The sequence below is a fragment of the Anser cygnoides genome, chromosome 1, assembly GCF_040182565.1.
Source record: "Anser cygnoides isolate HZ-2024a breed goose chromosome 1, Taihu_goose_T2T_genome, whole genome shotgun sequence".
NCBI lineage: Eukaryota > Metazoa > Chordata > Aves > Anseriformes > Anatidae > Anser > Anser cygnoides.
In genome coordinates this window covers 205,913,877-205,931,037 of record NC_089873.1, presented here as the reverse complement: position 1 = coordinate 205,931,037, position 17,161 = coordinate 205,913,877, and the positions used below count along the sequence as shown (strand labels likewise).

Sequence of the window (17,161 nt, the reverse complement as noted above, 5' to 3'; positions counted from 1 at the left end):
TTCTGTAACCACACCAAAGCACTCATTTATGTTTCCTTCAGAGGAGATGCCTTCCCTTCTGCTTTGGAAAATGGCTAGAGGAAACGACTTGTTGAATTGAGGGGATGAAGGAAGAACGATCCACTTTCTGAATCTGATAGGAATATCACTGCACAAAAATACCTGTAGTTTTGTTGTTGTTTTTCCTAAAGAGATCATAACACTTTGTATTATACCGCATTCAAAAGCATGCTTATATCTTTTCTTTGTGCTGAGAATAAGTCTGGCTATCTATGGAAGATTGAAAGGAGGGTTGGTAGGGCACGTCATCCCAGCACTAGTTTTCGTCTTCTCACTGCCACCTTGAGAGTGCTCAGGCTCAATTCACATGAAAAACAGCCACTCAACATTTATACAAAAAGCAGACTCTTCAGATCTACTACCCCAGGGCAGAAAAACTGTGGGGACAGGCTGTGTACTGGTTGCAGGCTCTTACCATTTTAGGTTACTGAGGAATTAGTCTGAGGGGCCTTGCATGTCATTCAGGTATTTTCAGTTTGCTCTTTATTGCAAACATATAAACATGCAACTAGCCTGAGATGGGACAGCCATGATCCCACTGATTCATGCTTTTCCATAAACCCTGTGTCAAAACCTTTTGATTAAAGGGGGGATTGCTTGGGGTGCTGGGTGCACCAGACCCATCAGTTCCAGCTCCATCCGGCAGGGGCCAGGCGTACCCACAGCTGCAGGCTGATACAAGTGTGTCTGCTCTGGAAAGGCTCAGAGTCGCCACTGCTTTCCTCTTTCCACTTTTGGACGGCTGACAGGGGGAGAAAAAGATATCCAACACAATAGAAAAATGCATTACGTGTACCAAGAGTGTCAAAAGGGCCCCCACTTCTAGTTAATGTACCAAGCTGTGTTTCTCAATGTGTACGGAGCTGGAGTTCAGCGTGGGTTTGAATAAATGCAGCTTAGTACACTGCGTTAATCTAAATAAACAGGGTGTGTGGATAAGAGGCACTTGAATGGAGTTTATTAGAGGGAGTAACTGAGTTTTAAGCTTTCACAAGGTCTCCAGTTCACTCTGATCCATGTGAACTGAAAAGAAGCCCCATTAAAATCCAGAATATTATCAGATAATGCATAAAGCACGCTCTATTCTCTATTTTTTTGTTGACAGGAAGCCCCACATAAAACAGCTGAAATTGAAAATACACGTAATTTACTGACTCTTGATAAAAATGACACTTTTTTTTTTTTTTTCTAAAGAGCATTAAATTATTTCACCATACCTAAGTTTGAGTAGCAGGTGAAATGTAAGGCTTTATGATGAGTAGGAATACAGTGTTGATTACGGAGGATTTGGGGAGTGAATTGATGCAAACTGTGGACACAAGAGGGAAGTCTTTGGAAAGTGGGGTCCCGTGAGCGTGGCCAGAGCACACCCTGAGCAACTTTGCAGGTTTGGCACTGCAGGCTCTACTTTAAGCACTCCAGGGACTGAAATTTTCCAGGTGCCCCCAAACAGAATTAAAAATATAAAACAAATGGCTTGGGAAGATCGTATGTAATGCAAAAGCAGCACCACAAGGGCTGTCTGAAGGACAGGGAGTCAGCGTTGTCGGCCTGCTCCCAGAGAGACTTCAGCTTCGTCTTGGCACCAAGACAGCCAAGCCAAGCCAAGCCAAGCTCAGTTCAGGGGAAAGGTCCTGCTGGAACATCCTACCAAATGGCGGCATGTGTATTTTGTGCCGCCGATTAAACAGAAAACCACTTACAGTGGCTTCCTGGACAAACAGATGACTGAAACCTTCATTATCACTGTATGTATCTACTGCAAACAGGCGTATCTTAGCTCCTCTTAGCTTACCTATCACCAGATAAAGTGAAATACAGATCATTTTCCCTCAAGGCTACCAGTCAAGCCAAACTCTATGTGATTTGTGTGGACTTGATGAGAAATACCTCCTTTCCAGCTGAGGAGACAGCTTCCACAGCCCTCCGCCTCAGCAGTGCCCTCCCAAACCCCCTCCCAAAACTTCCCACCTCCCGCACCCAGGGCAGTCCCCGCACCCTCCCCACGCCCCTGACAGTCTCCCCACACCCATGACACCCTCCCCACTTCCTCCAGCCGCTCTTGCGGTGCCCACAGGTGCCCCAAAGCCGAGCCCAGCCCCGTGAAGGCGGGCCGGAGCCGGGGGAGCCGCCCTGTTCTGAGGGGACTCGGCGCCGCCATTGGCGCGGCGGTTGCCGGCCGGGGCCGCGTCGACTCTCGCCACCGCCTCCGTCTCCTCAGACAAGCGGGGAAAGCGGCTGCCGGCAGGGGTGAGGGAACCTGGGCTGCTCCTGACCGGAGGGCTGGGGTAAACCACGGGAAAAAGGCGCTGGGGTGCCCCGTTGGGGCTGCCCGGAGGGGTTTTGTGGGCGCTCAGCGGGGTCTGGAGTCAGAGCTTCGCTCCGAGCCTGAGGGGTTTGGCTGGCTGAGGGGAAGCGAGGTTTGTGGCTGGGGGCCGGTGTGGAGAAGGGAAACCTTGTCCCTGTGTGCTGAGACCTCCTTGTGGCCATGGGCGGTGAGTAACTGTGCCAACTTCCCCGGACCTAGCTCTGTAGGAGCCTGCTTTCCTACAAACAGGACTCGCTTTGCTCGGAGAGGGCTCTCAGGGCTTGCCGGAGAGATGCTAGTGGTCTCTGTGGAAAGAATAAACTTTTTCGCTTTGAAACGGTTCATTGCGTCTTGTGTTCCCTCTCTAGAGGGACTTGCAGGGTAGGACCTGGCCCTAAAATCTGAGGCACTCGGTTCTGTGAGTAGAAGGATCTCAGTTGCGGATCTGTCTTATAGGATCGTCGCAGCGGGATGAAGGTTGCGTAAATTTGGGGGCAGTTTGTCAAATGCCCTTGTGATTATTTCAGAGCTTTCTCAAAGGTGTAAGGAGAGGAGATTTAAAACTGTGAAGTTATGAATATCCAGTGCTCTGGAACTGTTGCCCTGTATTTAAAGCTGGTAATTACAGGTCTCGATGGTCTTAGTTGCTGAGGTCAACGTAAGGTGCTTGAGAGCTCTTTGACAGGAGGTGCTGGAATCAAAGTGAGAATTTTGTGATTTTCATTAATTACCATCTTTTTTGCTTAATGTCTTGTGTACCTTGTTTCCTCCCTGGAAGAGACGGGTGTGATCTCATCTCCTTTTGACGTAGTTCATATTATTTTGGGAAGTAAGACTTACCTTGATTTTGCTAACAGCTTATTTATTTTGCAGGGTTGTTCTGGTTCCATCAGAGCTATCTTCTCTCTGTTCTGCAGGTCTGTTTTGCTCTCACCACACATCTTTCCTGCTTGCTCTACATCCTTTGCTCTTATCTTGCAAATTCTACTACTTGCACGTATTTTCCTGTGCACTTCTTGGGCAAATATACCCCAAGTCCCTGTTCCTCTGTTTGCAGTTATGTGCTTTTGTATGTTTATGCATACCTGTGTTATGAAAGCGTTACAAGATGCACATATGCTGTTACCCGTTACCATATTTTAAAGTGCTTATGTATGGGTTTACAGCAAGGCAATGCTAAGGCATCTTGCTTAGTCTGCTTCTTCTTCATTGGTGCAGCAGGCCTGTGCTTTGGCTACAAAGTACGTCTTGGAATTTTCCAAACCTGGCATTGGACCTGAAACTTCCTTCCTCTTGCAGCCCAGAATAATGTAGTATTGGTTTCGCTGTCAGGCTTTTAAAATTCAGTGAAACAGATCGTCGTTATTTATCAATGCTGACAAAGACCAAAATAAACGACACTCCTTTGCCCCCCAAAATGAATGACAGGAACATGAATTTGTCTCTTTGCTGAAGTACTAGGTAGGGACCATGAACAGTTACATTCTCTGGAATAAGCTCTTGTCATTCTGCAGGCAGCGCTTGCTGGATTCCCAGCTGGAAGTACTGCTCCAGTTTAGTATTTGGAGGAACCCTCTGATGCTGTCACAGAAGGACAGGTATTAGCTGTTACATCTAGAAAGAAAAATTTATCAGGAAGCTAAACAGTGAGAGAAGTCCAAGGAGTTGCTTGCTTTCTACACTATCATTGTTCTTGTGCTCGTGACAAAAAGGAATCTGCTTTGTCAATGGTGATGGGAAACATCAGAAAAAATCCTACCAATAAAACATTATTTGCAGGGAAACTGAAAAGTAAGTCTTAGCCACTCAGCAGGAAAAACGTTTAATTGTATTTTTCTTTAATTAAAAGTGAGGGTTCTGTCCTGTGGAAGTCAGTCTCTAGTTCATTCAGCAGTGACTTGTTTTGCACCATTATAAATTTTCTCTGTATAGTAAGTGCTCTTCATTCAATATGACTGACTTTAAATCAAAAAACTGTTAAAAGCAGTAGGTAATTTTCTGGTGCTCCAAGTCCAGCAGTTCTTATATTTAAGGTTAGATTTAGGTTGTTATAAGTCAATTTAAGGAGGCTCCTTAAATTGTTTGGTCTCCGGGTGCTCAAACGCTCAGGCTTTCCTGTATGTCGAGCCAATGCTGTTGCATTTGCTGTATGAGCAGCCTCTGGTTCTTTAGCTTTCGGGGGCATGAAATGACTGACAGCTGGTTTGAGCAGACTTATTCATGCTTCGTTCTTGTGGTTGGGAGTCATTCAAATTCACCTGGGTACAGCAACAGGCTGTGCTAGATTCTTACCTCATGGTGTAAAGCTGCTGTGCCACATGTAACCTGACTGCTTACTGCAGTGACAACGGGGAGAGAGAGGGGGGAACGTGTGTTGAGGGGGAAATGAAACTCGTCTTTCATCCTTTCTTATTTTATGGCTCTTTATCTATCTGGGTAGTGCCAGACTAATTTTGAGTTAAATTCTGCTTGGTGTTCAGTGCACATATACTAAATGAACAAACAACTTCGAGGGGAGGAAGGTTTCTTCCACCTTGCTATATTCTTTTTCCTCTAGTATGTATCTTATAAAGTATATTTTTCTTTTTCTCTCTCTCCCAGTCAAGGAAATCTTACATTTCTGCTTCTCTGTCTGTGTGCGCATCTATGTATATAAATAAAAATAAAGTAAGAACAAAGGAGATTTGCAGAGTAACCAGCAGAACAATGCCCTAGACTTGCTACCTGGTGCTTTTGTTCTGTGAAAGGACCAAACTGAATATTGGTAAACTCAGTATGGAATTGCCCAGTGTTACTAACAGCCTGATTCTGACTGATAAGTTGTCGGTGACTTACTCCTGGGCAGGCTGGGGGGGACTACAGTTAGACAATGTAATCTCAGCTGTGTAACTGGAGCTCCAGAAGCAAATTAGAATATTCAAAGGCTTCTGTGTTAGAAATCACTGAAACAATCGGCTTTTTAAATCTTAAAACTTCCCCCCCCCCCGTGCTTTTCTTATCTATTAAGTTTAAATGATTCCTTCAGAAATAGTGTTAAAAATGGGACATCAGTTATGAAGAATTAAGGGTGAGGTCCAGAGAAAAGGTTGTGTAATTGCACTTTGGGCTCCTTAAGCAAAAGGTATGTTGAAGTCCTAGGCAGAAACCTAACAAACAACCCAAAGCAGTGAGCCCTGGGCCCTCTGTTGTGCTCCTGCCGACACAAATCTGCCACCGTCTTTGCTGAATTTGCAGGTTGCCTGTGCTCCACCTAGGAATGCTCATCCCACTATGTTTTTCCCTCAGCTGGGGTGGGTTGCGTGGGGTTTTGTTGGTCGGTTGTTTTTTTGGAAGCGTGCAGTAATTTGTTAGTGGAAGTGCCAGTACATTTTTCTTCTTTTGTAGTGATTAGAGGACTTCTCTGCAGGTGGAGAGACCTGGATTAAAAATGAATCTGGGCAGGGCTGGCAGCATGAGGATGGAAGTCAGGAGGGAAAGCTCAGTCTGTGACGTGGTGGCCCGACTGCGGGGAAGTAGACTTGGGTGCTTGTTCCTGCTCGCAAGGTTGCGACATGACTTCAATGATCATTGAGTTTAATCCTCAGTAGCGCAGCCCCAGGGAGGGTTAAAAGTGAAGTCAAGGAAACCGTAGACTGTCATATCTTGGTAAACAAGGGGATGTGAGTTTGAATCCTCTTGGATTTGGGTTTTGGGCTTCTTGGGAGTGTGCTGTAGGCATTGGGCAGGAGAAAGTTCATGCCTCGCATTGCTCTCCTCTTCAAGAATGAGCCACTCCTGCAAAAATAAATACCCTTGTTCAGGGACAGGTTTTATACTCACAAACTAAACTTTGGATTTTTCTAACTGTACCTCCAAAACAACTTCCATCGCAGCCTTTCTCTCCCTCTTTCCTATCCCCGTGCTGTTCAGCAGCCTTTCCGTGACAAATCCCATTCAGGCGGCGCAGTTTGACGTTGTGCCCCATCCAGTGCAACGGCAGGCTGCTACGCAACCTGCTCCTCACCTCCCACGTGTAGTGACTTGAGCAATTCAGCTCCCGCTCTGCCCTTCCAGGCTTCTCGTATCGCAGTGCCAGCTGCCCAGAGCCCTCCTCCTGAGTGCTCTGTTTGGGGCTGCCTGCAGGCGCTCCATGAAACTCGTACCGACCCGGGAAAAGACTGGCTTTTGCACGTGATTGTTTGCACTGCCGGGCTGGGCTGTCTCCTGAGCGAAGCTTTCATGGCTGATAGACTTCCTGTTATTCTGGCAATTTAATATCTCTATTAAGGAGGACTGACATCGCTGCTGGCTGGTTTCAAATTCTTAGCCAGAAGGATTGAGGGAGCAGGTGGAGTATTTATGTTATGCTGATTTCCAGAGCGCAGTGACGTTTTAGCTGGATGATGAGTGATTTTCCTCTTAACAGGGAGCTACAGCAAGCTTTTTTATGCATCTATTTAAAAACAAACAGCAAAAACCCCACTAAGCTTCCACCCTAGTGGAAGGTATCTGTGCCCGTGGCAGGGGGGTTGGAACTAGATGATCTTTAAGGTTTATTCCACCCCAAACCATTCTGTGATTCTATTAAAAACTTCATTGCAAAGCTTGAGTTGTTTTTTTGTGATTGGGGTGAGACCTGATTCTGACTGCATTCAGTTTGCGGACTGTAGGCTAACTTTTCTTTAGTCACTTACAGTTTTAACTTATCTGTAAATTTCTCCAAAGCGTTTTCTTCTTTTCCACCTCTTTCCTTAGCTCGCTTATTGCTTCTCTGGCTGCAGGACTCCTAGAGACCGTTCTTTTTCTACTGGCACCTGATTTCTGCTGGTGATTGGATTCTGTGCCTGTTTTCAGGCACGTGTGTGTCTTCCAGCGAGGACCGGATTAACTGACGCAACCTTTCTTTAGTAGCCTTCAGATTACATCAATTGTTAGGTAGGTCATTTTAAGCTAAGAAATGTGCCTGAGCAGTGTCCGAGGTTTGTGGTTGGTCCGTCAGCTCATGAGAAAGGACAGCCAAAGGGCTTGGTTTGTTTGCTGCCTGTTTGCTCGCAGTAGTCATCAATTAAACCAAGCCGTAGTTACAGTAACAAGGCTGGTGCCTGAAAAGTAGGGGGGCTACGGTGACAAATTATATGGGGAGTTTTGGGTGAGGAAGGGCTGACTCTGCCTCCTGCAGCTGCTTGTTTATACGGTTCATCACGTCTGAGAGCAGAGCGTCTGTCGCAGCGTTCTGCGTGATCTCAGGCTTGCGCCGGGCTGCTGGCAGAGCTGCCTTGGTGAAGCCACGAGGTCGGTAGCCTGCCTCAGGGGAGGCGAAGGTGCTGCAAAAGTTGCCCTCCTGATTTGGCGGCTTTGTGCTCCAGCTGTACCACGAGGCTCTACGGTGTGCCCTCCTGCAGAGGGAACGTGCCACGCCACTGGTGACCTGAGCGGCTGGCAGCGAGAGCGCTTCAGAGCAATTCTGTGGTAGATAAAAGAGGCAGCCTGAAGTTCCTGCGTTCAGAAATACGGTGGAGAAGGATCAGTGCATCAGTGACGGTCGCCGTCCTTGCGCAACCACGGAGCTCCACGGCTGATAAAACTCAGCTTGAATGAGGAGAGCTGGGAAAGAGCCCCCGCTCGCCGAGCTGCAACAGACACTGACCCGTGGGGTCCCATAATAACATCGGTCTGTTGCTTGGTGAGACTGGTCACCTCACAAGTAGGGACAGAAATTGTGTTTAATGCCTTCTTCACCTCTCTTTAGCACCGATGGGACCCCCAGAGCCCTGAGTTGGACAACCGTGACTGTGAGAATAAGCTTCCAGCTGACTCTGAACTTGCGCAGGATTTGCTGCTTCAGCTGGACTTATATAAGTCTATGGAGCCCGATCAGATTCCCCCCAGGGTGCTCAGAGAGCTGGCTGATGCCGGCATGAGACCTCTCAATTATTTTTCAGTGTTTTTTGGGAATCTAGAGAAATCCCAGTCAACTGGAAGCTGGCAAACCTAGTCCCAGTTCGCAATAAGGGCAAGAAAGAAGACCCTGGTAGTTACAGACCTGTCAGTCTGACGTCAGTGCCTGGTAAAATTAGGGAGAAGATTATTTTGGAGGTTGTTGAAAAACACCTGAAAGACAGCACAGTCGTCGGTCACAGCCGGCATGGGTTCTCAAGGGGAAAGTCCTGTTTAATGAACTTAATTGCCTTTTATGACAAAGTTACTCACCTAGCTGACTAAGGGAAGCCTGCTGATGTAATCCTTCTGGATTTCAGCAGAGCTTTTGGTACTGTTTCTCACAGTATCCTTCTGCACATCAAGCTAGATAAATGCATAATGCAGTGGGCGAACTCTTGGCTGACAGCTCGGGCTGAGGTCCCTGGGTTTATTCAGAGCAGAGCAGGCTGAGGGGAGGCCTCATGGCGGCCTGCAGCTCCCTCACGAGGGGAGCGGAGGGGCAGGCGCTGAGCTCTGCTCTCCGGGGACAGGGACAGGACCCGAGGGAACGGCATGGAGCTGGGACAGGGGAGGGTCAGGCTGGGTGTGAGGGAAAGGTTCTGCACCCAGAGGGTGGTCAGGCACTGGGACAGGCTGCCCAGGGCAGTGGTCGCAGCACCAAGCTGCCAGAGCTCAAGAAGTGTTTGGACAGCGCTCTCAGACGCAGGGTCTGATTTTGGAGTGGGGCTGTGTGGAGCCAGGAGTTGGACTTGATGATCCTTGTGGGTCCCTTCCAGCTTGGGATATTCGATGATTGGTGGGCTAAAATTATCAGAGACACGTGGACAGGCTTTGCAGTCAACCCTTTGCAAAGCTTCGTCAGAAACTGTATATTTAAGGGTCTTCCCTCTGGTTTCCAAGACTGAAATCACTCTACAGAATGTCTTACTGTCAGCTCTGTTGAGTAAACATTGATGTAAGGAAGCATTCAAATGCAAATCCATGCTTGTTCTCGGTACCATGAATTCTTTGCATTGATGCTGCTAGCCCCTTAGTCAAGTCCTGTTGTTCGAAGGCCTCCTCCATCAGCGAACAGTCTGGACCACACCACGACTGCAGGAACTGCAGCTCAGTGTACTCTCTTTTCACATAAAAAAGGTTGTTTAACCAAGGTTATTTAATCAGTACCTGAACTTGTCAACCCTTCTGTATTGGGAACATTGCACCTTTGATTTACTGAAGGCTAAAACCAAGAACGCAGCTGACAGGATGTTTTTTATCACTATTCATTGATCATTGAGGGAATTAATGTAGAAAACACATACTACAAGTCCAATGCAGAATTTATCAAGGAAGTAAAACAAACCACCTTTAAAGTGAAAGGAAGGTGTCATCATCTTAACCAAACCTGTTAAGGACTTCATCAGTTATTTGCACTATGAGATTGTTTTTTTTTTTTTTGAAGGAAAACTGTTTTTGCCTTGTCAAACTCCCCAGCTAGGACTTGAATCTGTCTTGTAGCTATGTTGGGGAAAAGTTCAGGAAGAGCTAGCCATCAAATGCAGAAGTGTGCCAGATAAGCGTCGTACAGTCAGGAGATAATTTCCCATCACGTAATCAGTTTGCTTCCGATCTCTTAAATAACTGAATATTTATTTATATCTGTTTTCAAACAAGACAAAAATGCTCTTAAGCGGGACCCGATGTGGGTCTAATGAAAGTGATGGTGGGAGCTTGTGTCCTGTGAACCCCCACACTCCTGCTTTTGGAGGGAGTCTGTTCCCTCTGTGCAGGGAGAGGAGAACAATTGTTTCACAGCAGATAGCGCTCTGCCTTCAGAGATCTGGAGGACTGAGCCCTCTTCACCATTGCATTTCAAGTCCCTTGCACTGAGAACATATTCTTCATGTTGTAACCATTGATTTAAAAAAAAAAAAGCTAGAAGAATGAAGGTCTTATAAATGAATTATTAATTCAAACAATGTATTATGTCAGTGTCAATGGTATAATGTGTAAGGAAATAAAACCAGAATTGGAAAGCCTCAGAATTTGAGAGATACTGATGTTGTTAATGTTAGCTTGCTGGAATATCTGTAATTCTGAAGCTGCTTTGTAAAGAACTCAAGTTCTTTGAGAAGTTTTATGCTTCTGACAGTTTACGATGAATGGCTTGGCATCTCTGGTTAATCTGCTGTACAATGGTCATAGGGAAAAGAACAATTTAGGTGTGTTTCTCTTGGGTTCCTCTCTAATTTATGAACCTCCTGTTCCAGAGACCACATCTTTTTGAAACCACCGGCCTAATGACTGTATATGGTGGAAGGTAGAGAGATCCTCTTTCCTAGGCACTGCTGCCAATATCCGAGCCCTGTGAAAAGAAGTGGCAAGCTGCCATACCTTATTAAAGGGATTAGGCCACAACCAAAACAAATTGTTCTTTCCTCTTCCAATTTTCAGTTGTTAGCTTTTTTCTTCTTGCTGTTAATGCTTTGCTCTTTTGTTCAGAGTAAATTTTACGTAAACCAGAACAATTGCCCGTGTAATATCAACGCGATGATGGCCTTGGCTTCTTACCCCCTGCCCCAAAAAGTAAATCAGAGGCAGAGCAGTGCGGACCACCGACACAGGTATTACTGGAGAAAAGTGGAGTTTTTCTCAAGTGCTTGCATTACTCCCGTTGAATTTGCTACAAACACAGCAATTAGTAACGTTAAATGTTCTGGAAAATTATTAGATAATTATTATTAAAAGGCCATCAGTAAGGATACTTTAGGATTGTAACTGTTTTGCAGGCTAAAACCAAGTGGAGTCATCTCGATACTGGTGAGCAAGGGTAAGGCGTGAGCAAGGTTTGTTGTGTATCTTTTTTGGCTTCCTATTGTGGCTATTTGGAGTAGTTGTCTGGTACTATAATTGCAGATAAGTAGGTTCTGTCCCTTAACTGTATAGTAATGAGTATCCTACAGGGGAGCAGGTAGGTTTATTATTGGAGTAAAATAAATCATTTCTGTGTTTGTAAGAGCAACTTTTTATTGCAGATACCCTCTATTTCTGCAAAGCTCCCTGTACCACCGCCACCTTCTGCTTCACAACCGGCTAGATAAAAACCTCTCTGCCTCCCACTGACTAAACATACATGTTGGCAAACACAGCCCTTTAAGTTAATCTCTGGGCCTGCTGGAAATCTGATCTATGTTGTACATGTAGCTGTTATCGTTTCGAAAACGCTCCGATAACACCTCCTGAAAGAGCAGTTGGATTGGCTGCAGATATGCATATCTGACTGGGAGATCTCTTCCCTTCTGCCCCCTCAGGAATGAAAATGACAACAGGCCTCCTCCTGCGTGTTGAAGTTCAGGCTCATGCCACTACAGCCGACCACGTTTTAAACTCTCGAATGAGGGCTTAAGTCCCTCTTGAAAGTTAAAAGGTTTTCTTTCTCCATTACCCAAAGTTAACTCCGTGGTGCTCTGACCTCCTGCACAAGTATCTCCGTGACTGTCTTAAACTACTGGTGCTTTTGCCAGCGCTGGCGTTTAGCTTAATGAGCTGTTCTCCCTCCAAGGGATTTGCATCGTGTATTTAGAAAAATTATACTCCCTGAGCCTAGGATGGTGCTGCGTTGCTTGTGATTGTGCTGGATAAATGTCAGCAGAGAAAAAAATTTGTTTAGGAAAGTATGATTTATTTTTTTTTTTCCCCAAAGTAAAAAACTTTTTCCCATTACTGCCTGACATTACCCCCCAGGGTGATGGGAGCCAGTCCTGCAAAGCTCTCGTTGCTCCTACTGTTGTGGGCTTCCTCGTTTCAAAAATAAAGGATTAATTATTTCCTGAGCATGTGTGTTGAGGACGAACGCAGTCACCCCTTTTCTGAGAATAAGGAGTTTCTCTGCAGATGCAAATTGGGTTGCACGATTCTGTTTATCTGTCTTCCTCAGCTTCCTGTTGCCTTGTGTCTGGACTTCCAGCTCACCCGAGCTGCCAGCACTGGTGTGTTGGAGCAGCGAAGAAATAGTCAGGAAACCAAATCCGCTTACAGTTAAGAGGCAGTAGGTTGCTTGAAACTGAATTCCTTACGGCGTGAAGGTGATGAAGGTGAGAGTTGTTGGTCAGCCAGGCCTGCGGGTTAATTGTGCCTTCACCTGAAGAAGCTGGCACAAACCAGGGTGCAAAAAGCAGCCGAAAGCGTAGGGTTGGCGGTCACCGCCTTTGTCGTGTGAGAAGGCGTTGGACGCAAGACAGCTTCCCCCAAGCAAAGCGTTAGCAGCTTGAGGAGCCCTTGAAAAGCAACTTTGCAATGTAAATACACGACGTTATGAGGCTGCTGCACGCAAAAGGAAGTCTTGTTGATTTGGATGGAACGGCTGACTGGGGCTGTGCTGTTTGGTTTCTGATCCTGGTGATGACTTAATGTCAGTCGTGGCAAACTACTCCGACCTCTTCCTTGCCTCTCCCTCATTTCATCCCATATGTATGCACAGAGTAAAAACTTAACAACCAGGGCTATGATTGTGGTACCTCTTAATACGGTAGCTCATAAATGAAGTATTTGAATTCAGATTCTCTTTTCCTACTGGGGAGAAAGTAGGGGAAAAAATAAGGCTCAGTGCAGGGCAAATGAGGTTGTCTGTCTTTTATGACTTGTGTACTAGAAAAACGTAAAGCCTAACTTAAAGGCATCGGGACACAAAGCCGCTCGAGGAGGTTCTGGGAAACATTTAGAAGACAATTTCTGCATGGTCGCCAGGGCTAAAGCACTTGGAAGTTGTGAGCAACTTGAGGGTGGGGAGAGAAACACTGCATCTCGGGCCTTCTTTTTTTTATTATTGTCAAAACAAAAGCTTTCATACAGGAATTACAGAAAACATGATTTCAGATTCCCGTTTATTACAGGGAGTAGAAAACTTTTATGAAAGGGAGCAGTTGGTGTGGTTTCAGTTGGATTTGAGGGGGGAAAAAAAAAAGCTAAATATACCAAGACTCATAAATGCTAGTCTACAACATGAGATGACTGCTTTTCTCCAGAAATCGGTCACTGTGGTGTTTCTGTTGATTTCTATGATTTAATGAGTCTGCTGTGGGATCTTTCAGTTGTATGTGGAACTTGGGTCTGAAAGCTTTCCTGCCAAAGGAGAACTTCCCATAACAGTGGCTCCAAAGAAAATGCTGAGACCTCTCAATTCTTTTCGGCATGTACAGGGGCTTTAAGAAAAAGTTTGTGTAAAAAGGGTGCAGATGAAGAAGAAAAAGGAAAGCAGAAGAATTGAGCTCGGGGTGCTGGTGGGTGACTTGCAGTGGAGGAAGGCATTGAATTTGAAATTTGGCCTTAGACCTCTAATAGGTGCTCTATTCAAAGTCAGCGGGTTTTTTTGTTTTGTTTTTTTACTGTCTGTGCTTGGAAGCAGTGCTTACAATCTTCTGCAGAAAGCCAGCTGTGCAGTAGCGTGTGTCTGCAGTGGGTCTCCCAAGGCTGCCCAGGTACGCAGAAAGAGGTTTTTGTCTCGTTTCTACTGAAATCCATCCTGCCTTCAGTTTGTGACTGGCACGGTTCCAGTGACTTAAGTCTTGTTATCGCGGTGAAACGTGATACAGTTTGTGCTGTATGGATGATGCACATTAAAGGGGGAAAAAAATAATGCTTTTTTTTTTTTCCCTACCTGGTTATCCAGAGAGATTAGGGGCCCGTTTTTCAGGTACTCAGACATGCCTTAACTGAAGCATCATGTTGTTATCTTTGTGAAGGAACCTAAAGGATCTGGGCTGCGTTGGTTAAGACTTGGGAAGCTTATTGTCCTAACCTAGGATAGAAGCAAAAGCAGCTAACATAATGCCATGCAAATCTCAGTGCAGGAAGAATGCAAGGGGGTAAGTGGAACAGAATTCGCATAGGGCTCTCCTCCTCCGAAGAGCTGGGAGGAGAACATGACCTGATTAAGACAGCACGGTGTGTTAAACTTAGCAAAGTGTGGCGCTGTGAAGCTCGTGTTTAGTCCAGGAGCTGTATCCCATCGTATCTACTGGGTGAGGGGGGAATTGGTTGAGAGAAACCCCGAAAATGAAGTGTGAATGCGAAGTTAGTTGTGGAAACTGCTCTGCAGAACGATGGTAGGGTTCGTAGCAGCGGGCCTTGCTTTGAGCTCCCCCAGGCCTGATTTGTAAAGGCTGCCCTGCTGTTTCTTTTAGAGTTTTGAATTAAACTGATAGATGTAACTCTCCTCCGTCAGCCTCCTTTGAAGACAAAGGTGCTATTCCTGTGGCAGCTTCCTTACAGGCTTCGTGGACCCGCTGCAAGCAACTTGCCTGACTGACGAGGAAAAAAAATCCTCAGTGATTCCAAGTCAGAGGTGCCTAGGTTGTGGTTGCAACGTGGGTTTCTGGCCCTGTGGCCGGTGTGCACGTGCCAGCCAGGCAGCATCCAGGGTTCTTGTTCAGCCCTGCAGATGCTGAATGTTTCATCAGCTGCTGTGGAAAGCGTCCACGCGACAGTGAAGGCTGATAGCCATACCTCTTGTGGGTTCTGAACAAAATCAGGGTTGTGTGTGTTTGTGGCTCTGTAGCGAGCACTTCTTATTTCTGCCTAATTCGGGGATAAATCGTTATTTTTTGAATGTGCTTTGAAAAGGCCAGAGTTACAGGTGGCAGGGTGTTTGAGGTACCGTTATGTCGACTTCATGGAACAAAATCCCCATGAGAATCACGGAGAAGATTCACATAGCAGCCAAACACAACCACGTGCAGAAGGCTGTGGGGCTTTTTCAGGGTGAGGGGGGCATGACCATCAACCTGCTCGCGGCTTCCTTCTGCATCTGTACGAAATGCTGTTACCTGTAGAGGTGAAGTTTCCCTTTGCGTGGTGCCAGTGCCAATACCTCGTTCTGACCTCTTGGCTGAATGTTCACGGACTCAGGAGCAGGCACAGCGACTGGGAGTGTGATTTTAACGCTTGCTAGATCGCTGCCATATAAGCAGCCCACCTGCGGGACGGTGCTGTCAGGCTGCTGGCACCTACAGCAGGCACACGTGGCCCTAAAGGGCTGCGCTGGCAGCTACCTAGAATGGAGACGTGGCCGCTAACATCAGCTGCTTCTCTGCTGCCTCGCACCAGGTTTATCCCTAGGGATGCTTCTGAGGCTTGCATTGAATTCACTGAATTCTTTTCTCTGGCTCCCTCACATCCCTGATGCAGTTGTGCAGCACTAACAGGCTGTACTCCAGACACAGGGGGCTCTTCCCCTCTCCCTTATTCCTCCAAGTTTTTTGAAGAAGAGGTTTCTGCCTTTAGCAGTTGGGATTGCCTGGTGAGTGAACAGTCAGCTGCTTTTTTTTTTTTAGATGTCTGCAACTCTTGCCTGTAAACCAGAGTCAAGGCAGCGTTTGAAATTCCTACTTAAGGACGTGGTTTGGTTTGGGTAAAACGATGAGGTTCATGTTACTGCACGATTCCTGATTCCACACAGTCAAGACATTTATGTAGAAATTATTTTGCTTTTATTACAGATGTTCTGCAGAAGAGTGGTTGGGCCTTCATGGGACCGTATTCCTGACAGAATTATACACTATTAGTAGGAAAATGTTGTGAGTAAAAGTCAAATCTTGTAAATTCAGCTGTAATGCAGCCTGTGGCATCCGTAGATACCCTGACTTTCCTTCCCAAGGCGGGGACTGGTACAAAGGAAAGGGAAGTGATTCAAACTTCAATACACGTCTTCTGGAAATGCATCCCTTCCTCCTGAGCCCAGGGTAGCAGATCAGAATGACGGAGCTATTCTCCAGTAACTTACAGCTTCCAAAAGTTTTCCAGTGGTACCGTAAGGATCCTGACTTTGCAAATGTGGTACCTGACCCTGCAGTGAGGAGTGTTTGTTTTGGGGGGAAAGAGTATTTTGGTCAAAAGTCTGTCGTAGAATTCCCATTTGGGAGGAATTTACGGAAAGAATCTTAAAATTGTCGCTTGTTGTCCTGAGTAGGAGTGAGAAGAGTTTGAGCGATAAACGCTTAAGTTACAGACAAGACAGAATCCCGCAGAAAGAGGCGTTGCAGTCGCTGGAGAACGCGCTCCCTACGTCTTGAACTGGAGCACCCAAATCCCTCTGATGCATTCCCAGCCTCCTCCCATCTCGCTGCAGCAACATGTTGTGTTTGGCAGCCTTCTGACGACTTCCTCGGGATTTTTCCTCCGGGGCTTGTGATGACTGCTGTCTTTCTGATCTCCTGGAAGGAGGAAGGAGTCTTTGAAGACTCGGAGTGGGAAGATAGGTGTGGAGGGCAAGGCGCGCACAGTGTGGTAGGAGCGGAGTGGGGTCCAAAAGTTCAATGGCTCGTCCTTATGGGACGGCTCTTCTGCTCTCTTCGGTTGGTGACCTGCCAGAAATGGTGTCCTAGAAATATGCTAACGATAAGGAAACCAGCGTGGCAAGCTTGGGAGTTTTAACTCAAGTGTTAGGGTGTTGTTGCTGGTTGCTGTGTTGTTGTTGTTGTTCTGTTGTTGGTTTTTGTTTGCTTGGTTTTCTGTTCCTGGAGTTTGGCCAGTCTTTATACAAACAAACACCCAACTTCTAGCCCTTGCGAGGAGAGCTCAGGGATGCAATCCAAGTCTACACTGGCAGAAAACGCGCGTGGAAATAGCTTTGCGTGGGGCACTTTGTGCAGGGCGCTTTGCCCCATGCCCTGAATCAGGGCTGTGAGCAGCAGTGGGTTTTCCTCTGAGATATCTGACTCCTGCTGATCTGTGTGTGATAACCGTAGGCATGGATTTCCTCTGTGCTCCTGAATATAATGGCAGTGCTTATGACTGCGTGGTTTTGTTTTTGTACTTTAAATGGATGCATGCTCGGTGTTCTTGATCTTATTTTTTCTCCTTCCTTCTGAGTTGTTCTGCTGACTTAAAGGACAG

The 17,161-nt window shown here is 46.4% G+C and overlaps 1 protein-coding gene across 1 annotated transcript in view; it reads left to right on the top strand.

Moving 5' to 3' along the window:
- The first annotated feature begins 2,071 nt into the window (after nucleotides 1–2,071).
- Nucleotides 2,072–17,161, top strand: part of SYTL2 (synaptotagmin like 2) — a 60,408-nt gene continuing 45,318 nt past the window's right edge. The window contains exon 1 of the mRNA XM_013187366.3: nucleotides 2,072–2,310. The gene's annotated coding sequence lies outside the window, so the exon portion shown is untranslated. The remainder of the gene's footprint in view (nucleotides 2,311–17,161) is intronic.